General features: G+C 45.6%; 1 protein-coding gene across 1 annotated transcript in view; it reads right to left on the minus strand.

Moving 5' to 3' along the window:
* Positions 1 to 16354, minus strand: part of Pag1 (phosphoprotein membrane anchor with glycosphingolipid microdomains 1) — a 155936-nt gene extending 139582 nt beyond the window's left edge. Inside the window, exon 1 of the mRNA XM_057790416.1 lies at positions 15974 to 16354. The gene's annotated coding sequence lies outside the window, so the exon portion shown is untranslated. The remainder of the gene's footprint in view (positions 1 to 15973) is intronic.
* Positions 16355 to 16610: the final 256 nt, after the last annotated feature.

The raw sequence follows: 16610 nt of genomic DNA on the forward strand, positions 1-16610 counted from the left end.
AACAGAGGAATCTAAAATGGCTGAAAGACACTTAACGAAATGTTCAATATCCTTAGTCATAAGAGAAATGCAAATCAAAACAACTCTGAGATTCCACCTTACACCTGTAAGAATGGCCAAGATCAAAAACACTGATGACAACTTATGCTGGAGAGGTTGTGAGGAAAAGGGAACATTTCTGCATTGCTGGTGGGAATGCAAGCTGGTACAACCCCTTTGGATGTCAGTGTGGCGATTTCTCAGAAAATTAGGAAACAACCCTCCTCAAGACTCAGTAATATCACTTTTAGGTATATATCCAAAGGATGCTCAATCGTGCCACAAGGACATGTGCTCAACTATGTTCATAGCAGCATTGTTTGTTATAGCCAGAACCTGGAAACAATCTAAATGCCCCTCGATTGAAGAATGTGGTACATTTACACAATGGAGTACTACCTAGCAGAAAAAAATAACAACAGCTTGAATTTTGTAGGAAAATGGATGGAGCTAGAAAACATTATTTTGAGTGAGGTAACCCAGACACAGAAAGACAATTATCACATGTACTCACTCATAGGTGGTTTTTAAACATAAAGCAAAGAAAGCCAGACTACAAATCACAATCCCAGAGAATTTAGACAACAATACCAACACTAAGAGAGACTTACATAGATATAATCTACATGGGAAGTAGAAAGTAGAAAAAGACAAATCTCCTAAGTAATTGGGAGCATGGGGACCTTGGGGAATGGTTAAAGAGGGGAGGGGAGCAGAGAAAAAGGTAGAGCTTAATAAATATCATGGGGAAAAAAAAGAAAGAATTTCCTAGAAGATTTTCCTCCCTAGTTTCCAGTGTCTTTTTATACCAACTATTTTTTCATCCTGAAATTTTGTGATGGGCATGAAAAGGCTCTCAAGCTATTTGGAATGATAACTGAGATTATCATTCCCATTTGCTGGGATTGTTGTCTATGGATTTTTCTTCACAAATTATTAAGTATTCATTTAGGGATTGTGTGTGTGTGTGTGTGTGCACGTGTGTGTGTGCCCATGTGCATATGATCATTTGGGTACATTTGTACATGGGTGCTCTGCCGTCCACATGAGGTACCCCCTCTATTTCTTCCACTTTACCTTTCAAGAAGAGTCTGTCACAGGACCTGGAGCTCAGCAGTTTGGCTAGACTCACTGGCAGGTAGCTCTTTATCTGACCTCTTATGTGAATACTTGAGTTCAGAACCAGGTCCCTTTGCTTAGGTGGCAAGGCCTTTATATAAACAACTAAGACCTCTCCCCAGCCATATCCATGGATATCCTTTTTAAACTAATAAATTCCCTCAGTCTTCCCAGGCCCCAGCACTGAAGTAGGTAAGCATGGCTCCAATCCAGGTTTATCACAAAGAGGGGAAACCACAAACCACAGTCTGGCTGATCATAGCCACACCTGGCCTTCGCTCACTCAACTCAGCAGCTGACTTGGCACTGTGTCAAGTCTGATGGGATGCTAGCATCGTGGCTAAGTCCTATAAAATGTGCACGAGGCAGAGGGTGAGAGGGCAAGGAGCTGACAAATGAAATGTAACACCCTGCACCCCCTGGCATCCTCAGAAACTTCCTAGGGCTGAGACGCAAACAACGGCTAAAGTGGAGACATTTCTGAAAATTTGATTCACTGTTTTTTATTGCATGAATTTGCTCCAAAACCTCATTTGAACTGATTTGAGCTTTTTCTCTGTGCAGATACAGAAATGACTGTGTTTTCTAGATATTAAGAGTATGCGAATTGTATTACCTTACCTTTCTTTTTTTGTGGTTTGCATTACCTTCTAAAAGCTGGCTTTTGTTTGTTTCACTGTGTGTCTCAGTATGTAGCCCTGGCTGTCCTGAAACTTGCTGTGTAGACCAGGCTGGCCTCAGACTCACAGAGATCCACCTGCTTCTGCCCCCTGAGTTCTGAGATTAAAGGCATGAGATTGGATCTTTCTACAGGGCCCACACTGGCCTCAAACTCACTATCTTCTCCTCAGCCTTCTCCTGGGTGGGAAAATTCCAAAAGACATTTGGCACACGGATTGTTGCTCTCTGCACAACTTCCAGACAGGCAAGTTTTCCAGAGATGGTACTTTTGTAGCTCCAGTCATGAGGGCATCTACTTGACCTCAGTCTAGCACCTTTGTAGACCCCATCATGTAGGCTCTACCTGACTTCAGACTAGCACCTTTGTAGACCCCATCATGTAGGCTCTACCTGACTTCAGACTAGTACCTTTGTAGACCCCATCATGTGGGCATCTACCTGACTTCAGACTAGCACCTTTGTAGACCCCATCATGTAGGCTCTACCTGACTTCAGACTAGTACCTTTGTAGACCCCATCATGTGGGCATCTACCTGACTTCAGACTAGCACCTTTGTAGACCCCATCATGTAGGCTCTACCTGACTTCAGACTAGCACCTTTGTAGACCCCATCATGAGGGCATCCACCTGACTTCAGACTAGCACCTTTGTAGACCCCATCATGTAGGCTCTACCTGACTTCAGACTAGCACCTTTGTAGACCCCATCATGTAGGCTCTACCTGACTTCAGACTAGCACCTTTGTAGCCCAGCCATGAGGGCATCTACCTGACTTCAGACTAGCACCTTTGTAGCCCAGCCATGAGGGCATCCAGCTGACTTCAGACTAGCACCTTTGTAGCCCAGCCATGAGGGCATCCAGCTGACTTCAGCATAGCAGTTTCCACAGGATTTTACTCGATGGATTCACAGGCTGAAGAGGGTAGGAGAGAGGGGGCTATTCGTGACCGCAGGAACAAAGCAGAGAGAAGCTGAAAGTGGGCACATGGTCCAGTCTTGACTATGGCACCCGCTGCACTGCATGCAGGCTCATCCCTCGGCTGTAATGAACACAGCCACATGGTATGGAAAGGCCACAGGAAACATGACCAGTGGAAAAGATGACGAGTTACAATTCACATTCCAAATGAGATGTCCAGAGTTTTGTTGTGTTTTTTTTTTTTACTGTTGTTTCTGTTTGTTTGTTGTTTTTTAAGGTGAAGCAGAGAAAGACAAGTGAGACAAAGCCAACAACAAAGGTTCATGGCTGCCAGGACCAGTAGAGAGTGTGGGGACACTGTGTCAGGCACAGGGCTACGCTCCGGCGTGGACACACTGCGACAGGCACAGGGCTCTGGCGTGGACACACTGCGACAGGCACAGGGCTCTGACATGAGACACGTGACAGGCACAGGGCTCTGGCTGGAACTGAAGAGCCCAGCTGGGGCAAGAGGTTGCCAGCTCTGGAGCTTCCTAAACACCACAACCTGCTTCAGTTACAGACTCTTCTGGCAGCACAGAAATCCTACCTCCAGAAGATGCTGAACACTGGCATTTCCAACTCAAAGGCGACACTTTATGCCAACAACACCCTTCTTTCTTAGCATTTTGGCCTAATAGCCCTGAAATGGGGACAGAAGACAGTAAGTGCTGCCTATTCCTGAATAGCTAGGGGAAATGAGAACTGGTCCTCTCTGTAGACAGAACATGATGACCTCCAGATACCACATTATAATTAGCCATGAATTCTCTAATCCTAAATCATACCTCTTTCCTCAAAGTACAGCATGAACTACAGAAAATTTAAAGTTTACTTAATTTAAATTTAAAATTTATTTAATAGTCATTCTTGCAAGGAGAGTGCACACTTGTGAGGTGCAAAGTGTGCCTCGGTGTTCTGAGAACCGACAGTGTGCATTATGTAATCACACTGAATACGGGCCTCTCTCATCGGAACCATCTCACTCTCTGGCTGCGCAGAAAGTGTAAAGCAAAATTAAACAGGTGTTTCTATCTTTCAGACAGCTTTCTAACTTCAGCACTATAGACAGACATTTTGGAGCATAAAATTCCTCACCATAGTGTAGGGGAGTGGCTCAGTGGATAAAAAGTGTTTGCTGTGCAAATCTAATGGCTTGAGTTCCATCCCCAGAATTCACAGCGGAGGAAGAGAACCAACTCCTGAAAGTTGTCGTCTGATCTCCACAAGCGTTTGTGGATGTGATTACACACACACACAGAGACACACACACAGACACACACACACCCCACTTCATAAGAAGAAAAAATTTAAAGAAAGCATCAAACAGTTCTTCAGAACAGAGGCCTGTCTTGTGTACGTAGAATATAGAAAGGACACAACTTTAGCTGATGTTCTCTAAAGACAGACACTGGAAGATTATGAAAAGAAAAGGTAAGAAATTCTCTTTATTCTCCACGTAACTGTGGAGATGTAAAAGGATTTGCAGTCCAAGGCCGCCAGGTTTAAGGATATGTGGAGCTGTGTAAATACAGTTCAGAGGTTCTAAATGCCAGACGCCCTCTGGCTAGGAGCAGTCTGAAAGAAGCAGGCTCGTGCCATCACTGGGCTGTTTGTTATGAGCTGTATCTCCAAGAACAATTTTGAAAATGCCATTGAATATTTATTAAAAGGAAAGATCTATAATAATTCAGGTTTTGGCATGCTACTATTAGCTAATAACTCATGGCTGGAAAGGTAACGAACTGCAGAGGGAGAAACCATTAAATTTCAGAGAAAGGTAATTTAAGAGAAAGGTTAATACATTGTGCATCACCATTTTTTCAATGACTGCAATGTTTAGCGGCTCTGTTCCTACCATCTTAGAACTTGGCCCAAAAAGCTGTTATTCATATCAAATTGTTTTAACACAATTCTATAAGCATTTTGGTTCCAATTATATTTTGTAGCTACAAAGCTTATTTACTTTGTTGTTGAGTGTGTGTGGGTTTTGTTTATTTTTTGTGACAAAGTCTCACTATATGGTCCTGACTGTCCTGGAACTCACTGTGTAGGGCAGGCTGACCTTGAACTTGCGTTGATCCCCCATCTTAGCCTCCAGAGTGCTAGGATTGGAGGTGTGTGTGCCAACGCGCCCAGCAGACGCTGAACGTGACACAGAGCTAATGTTTAAACTCAAGACATGCATTTTGGCCAATATGACCAATAGAACAAAGTCAAAGACACTATACAAATACGTACAGTTATTTTTAAGAATTCATGATGATCCTAACACACCCTTATTCATCACTTAGCATAACAAAGAAGTGTGCTTTTAACCCTGATGCCAAGAACTTAGTCACCAAGTGGAACACCACTCTGGGTTTCAGTTAATCCTCCATTTCTTGTTACTTTCTTGGACATAAAAAAGCTATTGTAGATGGTTTATGTGTTAATTCTTAACAATCAAATAGGCTTAAAATGTTTGCACTTCCTCCTGTGAGTCTTTGGTAAGTATATATAGATTTAAGACTCTGAAATTGGAAGCGTGTAATTCTTAAATCCACTAAGAGACAGACCATTCACATTATGCAAAAACACTGTACTCAAACTCAACTGTGCACATAATGATAGTATTCAAATTAGATCACTAATTTAGACATGTTCTATCATGTCAAGTATAACAAATATAAAAATGTATGACTGAAATCCAACAAGAATAAGAAAAAAAGGAAAGAAAATGCAGCTACTTTTTTTTAGGAAATGAAAATTCATAGCACACGGTATAATTCACTCATATGAATATGAGTGAGAAATCCAGCTTCACTGTTCATGTTGCTGAGTGTGTGAAACAGGGTAGAGTCACCGGGACAGAAATCAGCTCTGGCTCTGGACTACAGTATCTGCATCCGGGTGAAACTGGAACACATGAGGCATGAAATGAACAAATTAATCTTCATTTGAATTACTTAACATATTATTATAAAATCATATTTAAAATACCATAATACTTTCTATTGTTATTTAAATTTGCATGTGCCTATATTGCAATTTCTCACTGTAATGGATTAAGCCTAGTATACCACTGGGTAGAAAAGTAATTACCAGAACTAAGATGGCTGCCCAACATTTTATTAACATTTTAGAATTTACGAATGTCTCATTATTTAAAAAAAAAAATTGGCACCATCAACAAAAGAGCAATCCAATGACCGTCATAGAAACATCAGCCCCTTTTGATTCAACTTTTACTACTGAAGCTAAAATGCAAAATTGGCACCATGAAGCTTGAAATTGAGATTTTGGGATAGCATTGGCAACAGCCTTTGCTACTTGCCAGAAATTGTTTTCATCTGGAAATTGCCAGGCAGCAGATTCCCAGGGTACAGTTTGTGTATGTGAAATAAAAAATGCAACATCATAAATTTGTTTCAATGGTTATGAGAGTACAAGTCATCTCATGACTCAGACATTACTATACATACGGAGTTACACAGTATTTAATAACAAAATTAAGGAAATTAAAATTTTAGAGTATTCAGAGCCAAAATACAGGTTGTGAAACTGGCAACTTTAGGTTTATACTGTATCACCTTGTAGTACTTAGGTAAAAGAATGTCAGTGTCAGCCGGGTGGTGGCGGCGCACGCCTTTAATCCCAGCACTTGGGAGGCAGAGGCAGGCGGATCTCTGTGAGTTCGAGACCAGCCTGGTCTACAAGAGCTAGTTCCAGGACAGGCTCCAAAACCACAGAGAAACCCTATCTCGGAAAAAAAAAAAAAAGAATGTCAGTGTCAGACTTCATTCAGCCTTAAGCAGGTAACAAACCTGCTTCAGCAAACCAAGACAAGCTATACTGGTTCAAATGATTGGAGCTCTTAAGGAATCCAAGAGTGTAATTGTACTGGCGTAAATAAAGGCAGACAGAAATTATAAAAATATTTTCAGCTTTAATTAGGGGAAGACTCACAGAATGTGTGGTTCCAGAGGAGGCGGGGAGCACGCCCGCCCGCAATCTTTATAAGTAAAAAATATCCTCGGGGGACCCCGCCCTACAAGCAAGGTGATTGGCTGGGTCTCCCCTACACAAGAGTTTAAACTTAACTTGACTGGGTTTCATCTGAAATACTTGCACACACAGAATGCACATTTCTCATACACAGTAAGCACTGTAATTAGTAAATAAATTTCTACTGTAGGCAAAGAGCAAACTTAACTAGTAGGTCTCTATGCTTTACAGATAGATGCTTTTTAATAGTCAATACCAATACACATAAATAAAAAAAAATGCTTGTAGAAATAAACCCACATTTTCCCCCAGGTTAAGCAGATATATTTGCAAAAAATAACTTTTGGTACATCAAACAGAGAATTTAGCCAACGACAGTCCCTACTCTTGATGCTTTAAGCAGATTAATTTAAAAATAGATCGTAAGCATTCCATCCCTCCTCCAAGTTGTCCTTCAGTAACAAATGGCAAAGAAATGGAGCAGAACCATTAGAACTTGGAATTTGAAGTCAGAACAGGTCATTTTGGGTCTAACAAGCTTTATCATTTAGCAGCTGGGTCTCCCCCTCAGTCCTTGGGACTTTCTCATGTTCCAGTTTCTATAATGTAGTGTAGTAGTTTGAATATAAATGCTCCTTCTGTAGGCTCAGGGTTGATTACTTGGTCTCCAGCGGCAGGAGGGGGGGGGCGGGAGGCGGGGCAGGGGACGGACACTGTTGAGGAGGTGTGGAACCTTGCAGGAGGCAGTGTGTCACTGGGGGAGGGCCTTAAGGTTTTATAGTTTCACTCCATTTCCTGTCCTCCTTTGGCTTCCTCACTGCAGATGCAAAGGAGCAGCCACCCCCTGGCACCGTGGCATCTCTACCACAGCAGACTGCCTGGCTCTGTGGCATCCCTACCACAGCAGACTGCGTGGCTCCGTGGCATCTCTACCACAGCAGTCTGCGTGGCTCCGTGGCATCCCTACCACAGCAGACTGCGTGGCTCCGTGGCATCTCTACCACAGCAGACTGCGTGGCTCCGTGGCATCTCTACCACAGCAGACTGCGTGGCACTGTGGCATCTCTACCACAGCAGACTGCATCGTTTCTTAAACTGCAAGAAAAACACCTTACATTTTTTTTTTATCAGGTGTTTGGCCACCACATTAAGAAAAGTAACTGCAAATCCCAGCACTCGAGAGGCACAGGCAGATCTCTGCGAGTTCGAGGTCAGCCTGGTCTACAGAGTGAGCTTCAGGACAGTCAGAGATTGCTACACAAGGAAACCCTATTTCAGAGAGAGAGAGAGAGAGAGAGAGAACTGACAGGGAGGGAGGACAAAGTGTTTGAGGGCTTCCACGTATGATAGCAATGACAACTGTTTTCACCGTTAATAAATGCTCCACATTGTCTACAATATAATATTTTCATAAAACAAGTGAAAGCCATGCAATTTTATACACAGAGTACTTCAGCTAATCTGATGGGCAGAGAGTGTCCTAAACTATGAAAGGACTAGGGCAAAGGGTCAGCTCCCTGATGGCACCATCTGTGAGAAAACCCTACCTCTATAAACTCCCCTTCCCGTGCACTCCTTCAGGTTACCAAAGGGGATGCGCTTGCCTTGGAGAACCCAGCGCCTTCTGCATTAGGAGAGCTTTTCTCCCATTCCTTCCACTCTCCCAGTGGCTGTGTTCCTCTGTACACGGAGAGGGAATTTAACGAAGACCATGACGGAAATGAGAGCAAGCGTGACAGTGCACTCCATGAGGAGGTCGATCCTGGGCCTAGCTCTGTGGATCACTTTACTTCATTTGTGGATGGCGTCCCCACCTACCAGCCAGAGTTAACACTGACTGGGAGGAACTGAAAGCACGAGAGAAGAGTCCCCACTCCAGCACAGACACCAGTAAAGGAAGGGCACGCCGCCCTCAGTGGCATCTTTCTGTTTCTCTTCTGTGTCCCCAGGCTCCCATTCAACCAAGCGCCTCATCCTGCTCTACCTCTGGCTTCTGTCACTTTTCTGTCAGAAATTTCTCTCGCTCACCCTTCCCCTCCCACCCTTTGCTTCTGTGGCCTTGTCTTTATTTACTTTTTTATCCCATACATTCTCTCAGGCAGACAGCAACTTCGACAACCATTTCAAATACTGTTATCTATAATATAATGAGGCCCATTTTTCTAAAAACAAACAAACAAACTGAAAGTCACATTATGACCAGAATACCTCAGACACATTAATAAACTGCAATGGACTGTAACTCTTCATTTGCAGCTCGGTGGTTGCCTTGAATTTCAAAGTCAGTCTGCATAGCATCTCTAGACTCTGCTGCCCCTCTGGTGTCTCTCTGCATAAATCCACAGCTTAACTTCTTCCCCAGTGGAATGTTCCAGTCTCAGCATTCTCTGTCAACAGCAAAGGTTCTTCTGTCTCTTCAATTATCTGAGCAAAGCCATCTGGGGACCCCTCGAAAGTCATTGTCCCCTCCTTGCTTCTCTGCCTCTCCCCAGTTCTATTCCCTTACCAGTCTGAATTTGGACTTTAAATCTGGCTTTCCCGTTCTGTGTCCTAGCTCATCTGTTTTGTTGAGTATTCTAAAAGAACAGCCTAGGTCAGGTCTGGGAGTACTAGTTGGTCATCCTAGTTACTTGTGAGGTTGAGGCAGGAGGATTACTTGGGGGACATTATGAATTCAGGCCAGCTTGAGCAACTTAGTGAACCCTGTCTTAGAGTGAAAAGAACGCTGGGGACATTGCTCAGTGACAGAGTGCTTACCTAGTGTGCATGAGGACCCAAAGAGCAGAGTGTGACATGCTCAAAGTCACTGCAGGACCAAGTGTGGCCATACCAGGTCTCTTCACACCGTGCACTGCAACCTCTCCTCTCAGCTCCATGGCAAGTCTGCCACACCAACAGTTCCCAACCACATGAACTGAACTGCTGCTCTACAGCCTACTAGCGGCTCAGTGACATCATCAGACTCACTTCAGACTCAGGCCAGGCACAGCTTCCTGAAGGGAAGCCAGATGCTTACTCTTTCTTTTTTTTTTAACTCCTAAATTTTTCATTTATTTTTTATTAAGTTAGTTCTTTGACAATTCTATGGAGCAGGATATCCCTGTGCCTGACACTTCATCTCCTAAAATGTGTATCTGATAAATGTCCAAATGAATATACATCACTCTCACTGAAGTTGATGTAAATGCAGATAAGCTGTTGGTGACTGGTTAAGTGTGAACCAGAGGCTCCCAGCTCTTTTCAGATGTGACATAAAATAATCAGGCCACTCTGGGTACAGTTCCCAAGGGCTGAGTGCAGAGGGTGTGGGGAACCGTGCACCGCCATGTTAGCAACTGGCCCTCTTTTAAAAGGCAGGAAGTCACTTTGGAGACAGGGCAAGCCTTTAATCCAGCTCTCGGGAGGCAGAGTTCAAGGCCAGTCTGGTTACAGAGTGAGTTCTAGGACAGCCAGGGCTACACAGGAAAATCCTGTCTCCAAAAGCAAAAAAGAAAAAGAAAGAAAGAAGGAAGAAAAGTCACCTGTTTTGTGGCTCCATCGCCTCTGACTCACTTAGACATGGTCCCATGTTCAACACTACTGGGTGAAGAAGCAAGGGTCCATGTTAGAGGCAAAGGGCTGGAGGGGCCTTATCAGTGATAGGTGGAGTCATAACAGATGAAACCAGGTGCATGAGGAGCCATCCGGTCACTCTCATTCCTCAGAGAATAAATACACAGCCCCGAGGCTGGCTGGGCAAGATGGCAGATGGCAGCAGCCTGTGGCGGCAGTGTTGACACAGTCACACCTTTTGGTCCTCTGAGGCAGGCAGGTGAAAGCACCACCTGCAGATAAAGGGCCCATTTGCTCTGCTGGGCTGGGCCACCTGGAGACCTGGGAAACTGGAGAGGGTGGAATAAAGCTGCCAGCAACTTTAAAGTCCACTTCGTGACATTCACTCCTGTGACGTTCCCGGCCTGGAGAGCTCTGTAGCCTAATAAAGGGCACATGCAGATCAAATTTCCTGTCCCCTGGCGAGCTATGTTTAGAAAAGAGAAAACACTTTTAAAATAAGTTTTTAATCATTTTCTGGTTGGAAAACCATTCAGTGTTGTAGCCTAGTGCAGGGATTGGGAAGCCATCAACACTACGCCTGCATGTTCCAGCGATACTTTTCAGTTCAAACTGAAAAGGTGTTGGTTCCAATGTGAAATCAAAGGGAAATGGGCTGAGGATGCAGGGCAGTGACAGAGCGCTTGCCCCGCATGTGCTGGGCTGGCTTCTACGCAGTCAGTCTGTCTCTCTGTCCTCTGTCCTGCCCCCACACCACCACAGAGGCATTATCTCAGGGAGAGGGTGTAGAGTATCTGTCGTCTCTCCGGACTGGAGTCAGGAAGGCTACACCACAGACATGAGAGGTTGCATGCAATGCCCTTATTTAGAGAGGACACATTTGAACCTATTTGTTAGATATGTGGCATTCCCTTTAAGAACCATAGTCATGCCAAGAGTGTTAGCCGCTGTTGTAACTCAGGGATTTTTAGATTAAAAACAAAACAAAAAACTCTTGAGAAAAATCTTAGGCCTTTCAACTTCTCCTTTCTCTAAGGACAATGATGCAAACATCCGACCCCAAACACAGATGAAGCAAGTTCGCCTTGTCACCGGAAGCTTTCGTACTCCTTACAAAGTAACACGTGGTTTCACTCTCTTTTTCGCAAACTGAAATGTGGGTTTTGAGATCTAGCATAAATCAAGCTCTATCTCAACAAACATACAGAGATAGACTTCCTATTCAGCCAGCCGCTCTAGCTGGGGGCGGGAAGGTGCCGGATAGCAGAAGAATGTTTCTGCTGCATGACTTATCACAATGGCTCAAACCCCAGAGGCAGGAGGATATTCTGTGGGAATACCAAAAGGTTCTGAGTTCTACTTTTTCTTACAAAACTCACTAATGTCATCTTGGATCCACGACCTTTCTGGGCCCATTTCTGCTTCTGCGAACGACTATAATACAGGACCCGCCCTGAAGGCTAGTGGAGGGTGGAGGGAAACAGCGGACACAATGCTGCCACCACAGCTAACACGGAGCAGGTGCGCCTCCCTGGCCACTCACTCCAGCTCTTACCAGAAAGGATGGCCAGTAGGGACCAGAAAAGTGCCCAGAGAAATCAAGTGCAAGGTCGTCTTCTCTCAAGCCCACCCCTTGCCCTTGAACTCTGCAAAGACCTGGCCTTGAGGTGTAATCTCTGCTTGCTTCTACAACCACGAATGTGCAGAACTCCCAAGGCTCCATACAGTGCAGGAGCTAAGATCAGAATCAACTCCCAGCATCTCCAATACAAAGTGGAAAGTCAGAGGCAGAATGGCAATAGAAAGGAGCAAATGGGGGGGCTGGAGAGATGGCTCAGAGGTTAAGAGCATTGCCTGCTCTTCCAAAGGTCCTGAGTTCAATTCCCAGCAACCACATGGTGGCTCACAACCATCTGTAATGGTGTCTGGTGCCCTCTTCTGGCCCGCAGGCATACACACAGAGAGAATATTGTATACATAATAAATAAATAAATAAATATTTTTTTAAAAAAAGAAAGGAGCAAATGGTCTTTATCCACTTATATCCATATTAAAACTGTTTTGCATACTTTGCACACAGACCTCCTCCATCCAAGCACTAACCAAGCTTGTTTGGCTTCAGAAACCAAGAGGGTGGATGAAGGGTGGTACGGCTGCATGCTGTACATGGCCCTTCTGACAGCCAAAGAAAACCGGGTGTCTGGGGGAAGTTTGTAGATTTAAAAGTGGCGACAGAAAATCCACTGAAATCACACAGACAGGAAATAAAACAACCATATGCAAATAATTTTCACAGACTTAACTCAAGTTATAGGCATGTTCCTGGGAGACATTTGACCAGAAAACGTGGACCAGGGAACAGGTGACCGAGGCGGAGGGTGTGAGTAGCCTCTGAAGAGGAGGCTGAAAAGCAGCAGCAGCAGCAGCAGGAGCTGGGGAGATGACTCGGTTGGCAGCGGGACTTCTTTCGGCACACTGCAGCTGTGGTGTTGGGTCTCCAGGCTTCCAGAAGCTGCCTACTGGCAACTCGCTCTTGGGAGGCTTGACTTGAGACAAGGGGGTGGAACCTTTCAGTGGTGGTTTCATTAAATATTAAATCACCTGGGGAAGTCCGCTCCCTAAGAACTTTCTCTAGCAATTAGATTTTAGTGTCTAGAAGATAAAGGCCAAAGGCCAGAGCATGATGACTGAGGTGAACCTAAGAAACTCACAGAAGTACCACGGCCGCTCAGTCACTACAGACCTAGGACTCAGGGAAGAAGCTCAACAGTCCATGGGTATTTCAAACCAAGACGGCTCATACGGAGTCCCCACAACTTCTTCCCATGGCTTTGAACCTAAGACTGAAGGAAGTGTGCCGATAGCTGGGATGGAGGAATGATTTCCATTTCAGAGCACTGAGTCCAAGCTAAGCACAAGGTACCACTCCTGCCTGAGTGGAGTCCCCCCATGGACACTGGCCTATGCTCAGAGACACTGCGACTTGACTCTCTGTCACCATGGCAGCTACGCAGGCAGGCAGGGGGCAGAATAGACTGAATCAGCCTCCAGTTTGAAGCATCAAGTTACATCAAGTTTTCATATATATATATATATATATATATATATATATATATATATATGAAAGAAATAACAGAGTAGAGTTCCCACAGGAGGTAAAAACACCCTGTTACCTCTCTCACACTAGCACTAAAGGGGACTGCAACCAGGGCCTGGTATTTAACAATGAAGATGATAATAGCTTCTCATCATGGAGAAATGGACTGGCAATTTGGATACTTTAAACTTTAAACAAACTTCCCATGGACAAAGAGGAAAATAAACCATCGATGTTGCTTGTAAGCTGAGGCAGCAGAGGCAAAGAACACAGTTTCCACCAGGCTAGCTCTAATTGCTATTATTTGATCTCAGCTTCAGCTTCCTCCTCTCTAACACTGAGACAAGCCACCTCCCTTGACGGCCTGCAGGGAGGTACCGCTGGAGCAGTGAGTCCAATGCCAGCATCCTCACTGTTACAGGTCACTGTTAGACTGTGACCTGCTTCTGTGAGCCTCCAGCTGCTGTAGTGTCTTTAGCTTATCCCAGGACAAATTTCCTCATACAGCAATCAACATTTTTTTTCCCAAAGTCAGCCTTTCCCAAAGTCAGCCTTGACACCAGCTCAATACTTGACACCAGCTCAATACCTTCACATGCAAGATTCCACTTAATCCTCACACAACACAATGAGGGAGGAGCTACTGTCACACCCACCCATTTTACAGATGGGGATACCGAGGCACAGAACTGTAACTTGCCCAGACTCAATGCCTCCAACAGAGACAGCCCCTAGACACAACAAGCTAGCCTGTTTGATGCCCACAGTTGGCCAAAATTTCTTATAGAGGTCAGCACTCAATGCTCTTATAAAGTCAATATGTTGACTGACTTTTTAACTTTTAAAGCAAAACCTTTCTTTTTTCTTAGAATTCTTTTTGTTGTTGTTGTTGTTGTTGTTTTTTGGATTTTCGAGACAGGGTTTCTCCGCAGCTTTTGGAACCTGTCCTGGAACTAGCTCTTGTAGACCAGGCTGGCCTCGAACTCACAGAGATCCGCCTGCCTCTGCCTCCCGAGTGCTCTTAGAATTCTTAAAAATAAAAACTGTTTAAATCAGGTGCCTGTAACTAGTTAGTTCATCTTGGTTTTATTTTTCTTCACTGAAACACCTTAATATGTACACACCTCTTTCTAAAGGTCATCTAAATAAACCTTATGTTGACTCACATCCCTGAGTGTTTATTTCAAATACGAATTCATGTATGTCTTTTTCTGTGTACGTATTTCTCTCTGCAGATGCATACAAATCACAAGGCAGCGGCAACGTGAGTACTCGGTTAATGTAACACCTTCTATGGTCAGTACTCTATAATAATAACCACTACTATCAGCCACCCAGCAGGGCTGTATGGTATTTCAAAGGATTCCTTTTACAAATTCAATCAACTCAAGTATTAACATCAATGGCATTAATCCATTGCTCTGCTTTAAAAGAATCTCTAGGGGGCAGCTGAGAAAGAAAGGTTAAAGATTTCTACCCTTCAAAGTAGGCCACTACAGCTACCTATAAACCATGCTCTTTGTTTATTAAGATAATTAAACCCATCAGTGCACTTAACTTTCAGACTCAACAACTGTCTGCACGAACAGTCTCTACTTTTCCTAAAACAAAGAGGATGTGTTCTATCTAAGGGGATCCTGAGCATGCTCTCTGTACAATGTATGGTGTTTTAAAGCATGATTTATGTATCTAATTCCTTGAACTGCCTTGAAAAATACACCGAGTTCTTCCCATGCTCCCCATTAAAAGAAGACACTCCAATTTAAAGACTGCCCGGATTCTGACTACAAACCGCTATATCATGTCAACATTTTCATTAAATACGGTTCAAGCTGGACTTGAAACAAATGGAGTGAAGACACAGCTGCAGCCCTTGCGGATGCAAAGCTACCCCGTCAGGAGGCTTACATAAGAGATGCTGGACAACTCAACCATCATCCGAATGTCTTTCTTTGAGACTTGCCCACATTCTTAAAGCACATGAATTAAAGCGCGCAGATCGCTTTTCTCATTTTCTCTGCCTTAGAGCACAAAACACTCAGCTGACATAGAAGTTGTTTTTCCCTAAAGGACTACGTTCCAATTATGGGAGGTTGCCAACTTCTGCCTAGGGGAAGGGTGAAGTGGGATGCACAGAAAGCCTGCAGGCCTGAGCAGCAATGTCTCAGCTTCTCATCTCTGTGCCAGTCCTCAGAGGGGCTGTCAGCAGAGCCTCCTAGGATGGAGGCAGCGGATGCCCCTGACCCCACGCCGTGCAGAATCAAGGAGATGAAAATGTGCAATTAGCGGCGGGCCAAAAGCCCTCGGAGCACCTGTCTCTCCTAGCACATTTCCAACTGGCGCATGCAGCAGAGGCAGGAGATAGCCCTGGACTCCAGCCTCGAGTCCTCGAGTACCAAGCCCCCCTCCTTTGCATCCCAGCACTCCCTCCTCCAGCTGTAGCCGGGCTAACAGGAGGTGCCACCTCGGCCTGGCACGACAGGAATAAAACCTGTCCTTCCCACGCTGCCTGCAACTTCAGAAACTACAGTCAACTTACTGGCTCGCAGGAGGCAGGGGTCTTCTGGGGCTTCGGCGCGCTAAGAAGCGCAGCAACTCCGCCGCGCGCAGCCCGGCTGGCCCTCTGTGGCCCGTGGCAGGGGGCGCAGGATCCGCCCGGTCCTTGTCGCCTGGGCTCTACCGCGCCCGGGGCGGCGCACTCTCCCGGGCGCACCGTGCGGCCGCGGAGACCCGGACTGCGCCGGAGACCGGAGCAAGCGCCGTAGCGGCCGCCAGCCCCAGAGCTTCAGGTGCGTGTCTCCCGCTCCGAGGGAATGCGACGCCACGGAGTCCCCGCACGGGAGGCGTCGACGTGCAGCCGAGGCGCCAGTCCGCCCCGGAGGAGCAGTCACAGCGCCCGCACGCCGGGCAGGAACCGCAGTCCTCACTGGCCGGCGCGCCGCGGAGAATGACAGCGCCGAGGAGCGGCGCGCGGGACCCAGTGCGCATGTTCGCGACTGCTGCGGCACGTCACGGGGGCGGGGCTAATGGGAGGGGTAGGGCGGAGCGAGTGGGTGGGCGGGGCCGGGCGCGAAACGAACTTGGCTGCCCGCTGCAAAGGCAGGTGCTAGAGGCTCGCAACTGGGGCTGATAACCTAAAGCTCTGGAGTTTGTCTCCTGAGCCCACTGTCTCGTAA

The sequence above is a fragment of the Chionomys nivalis genome, chromosome 16 (assembly GCF_950005125.1).
Source record: "Chionomys nivalis chromosome 16, mChiNiv1.1, whole genome shotgun sequence".
NCBI classification, from domain to species: domain Eukaryota; kingdom Metazoa; phylum Chordata; class Mammalia; order Rodentia; family Cricetidae; genus Chionomys; species Chionomys nivalis.